At 41.5% G+C, this 2106-nt stretch overlaps 1 pseudogene; it reads left to right on the forward strand.

Moving 5' to 3' along the window:
* Positions 1 to 212: 212 nt before the first annotated feature.
* Positions 213 to 884, forward strand: LOC134369141 (peroxiredoxin-6-like; annotated as a pseudogene).
* The last annotated feature ends 1222 nt before the right edge of the window (positions 885 to 2106 follow it).

The raw sequence follows: 2106 nt of genomic DNA on the forward strand, positions 1-2106 counted from the left end.
GTCGTGCTCAAGCAACACTGCTTCTTCATGTGCCAGGCCTCTTAGCAGACCCAAGCCAGTGAAAGTCTCTGGAATTCCATTTTCTCATTTGTAACACAAAGGTAGACAAGATGATGCTTTTCTTTCTAAAATTCTATGTAGATCTCTGGAGCCAGCCAGCTAGTTGCTGCTGTAGCTAGTCCTCCTTATCCCACTATGTCACTGCCGCTGCCATGCCCAGAGGTCTCCTTCTCGGGACGAGGCTCCCAACTTCTAGGCCAATACCACTGTCTGCCGCATCCATTTCCATGACTTTCTGGGAGACTCATGGAGCATTCTCTTCTCCCACCCTTGGGACATTACCCCAGTGTGCACTACAGAGCTTGGCAGAGATGCAAAGCTGGCACCAGAATTTGCCAAGAGCAATGTTAAGTTGATTGCCCTTTCCGTAGGCAGTGTGGAGGACCATCCTGCCTGGAGCAAGTATATCAATGCTTATAATGGTGAAGAGCCCACAGAAAAGTTACCTTTCCCATCCTCGATGATAAAAATCGGAACCTTGCCATGCTGTTGGGCAAGCTAGACCCATCGGAGAAGGACAAAAAGGGCATGCCTGTGATAGCATATGTGGTGATTATTTTTGGTCCTGATAAGAAACTGAAGCTTCCTATCCTCTACCCAGATACCACTGGCAGGAATTTCGATGAGATTCTCAGAGTAGTTATCTCTCTTCAGCTGACAATGGAAAAGAGGGTTGCCACCCTGATTGATTGGAAGGATGATGATAGTGTGATGTTCCTCACAACCATCTCTGAAGAGGAAGCCAAAAAACTTTCCCTAAAGGAGTCATCATCAAAGAGCTCCCACCTGGCAAGAAATATCTCCACTACACTCTCCAGCTTTAAGTCTCTCTAGAAAGTTGGTGCTGGGACCACTGGCTTAGCACAGTGAGCCAGAGGATGCCAGCTGACAATCATATTTTCCTGCAGCAATTCCAGTCCATAATTTGCTGATGTGATCACAGCCAGCATTGTTAATTGCTATACTACTGGCTTAGTAAATGAAAATGGCATTAAAAATGTCTTGAGATTTGTTGCTCTGTGCCTTCACCAGCATTCTATTCTGTTCATACATCTCAGCTCTGCTGGCTCTCTTTCAAATATATTCTATATGTGAGACTCAAATCTTGGATCTCTGCAGGGTTTGTGATCAATGAGGTAGTATTGGTTGATGGTTGAGAAAGCTTGCTTTGCTCCATCATAGAATGAGTATCTTTTTTTTTTTTTTAGCTATCCTAATCATATCCTCTCTTCTGTTACCCATTCTGGAGATCAACAGAACTTGAAGGTTCAGCTTCCTCATAAATATCTAAGTATATATCCCAGGAACTTAGAGTAACCAAGATGTTCTTTAATATTCGGGGTTTTGATCATAGCTTGAGAAAAACTTTTTAATTCTGTACTTTACTAGTAGATAACTCAAGTAAGGAAAGCAGGCGGAGTGATCTTTAAATATTTTGCTATAAAAAAATATGCAATAAATTTCTATCAAAAGGTGGAGGCTCCAGAAAAGGCTCCCCTTGCCTGCCAGGGAGTGTACCAGGAAGTGTGAGCAATATAAGTGCCATGTTCCTTTCACATGGAGTATTTCTATATGTTAGTCTGCTCTCCGATGATATAGATTGAAAGGGCACACCATTGGAGAGAGGGGAGGATAACTGAAAATGTTTTATTATAGAACTGTTCTTGAAGTGGGTTGCTATTTTCTGAATTTTGCTTTTGGGGGATCAGCAAATAAAATCTTCTGTTAAAACTGGGAAAAATATCTGTGTGGCTGGATAAGAAGAGTTGACAAACATGGAAGAAAGGGTACAGCATCAGAGTTGGAGAAATTAGACTGATAGTAAATGGTAAGCCCAAGGTCTCTATACTTATGTGTCTTTGGCATAGAATAGCATTTTCTAATGTTCTGTGGGACATTCTTTCCACAAAATGTTAAAGAATGTTATGAAAAGCAAGAATCCTGTGGTCATAGTGTGGGAAATTATGGAACAAACAAAATTAAATGTGTTTCTGCATTGCAAGATTTTTTGGATTCTCTAATATGCTAATGTGCATGTGGAATCCT

This window comes from Cynocephalus volans, chromosome 1 (genome assembly GCF_027409185.1).
Source record: "Cynocephalus volans isolate mCynVol1 chromosome 1, mCynVol1.pri, whole genome shotgun sequence".
Classification (NCBI taxonomy): Eukaryota; Metazoa; Chordata; class Mammalia; order Dermoptera; family Cynocephalidae; genus Cynocephalus; species Cynocephalus volans.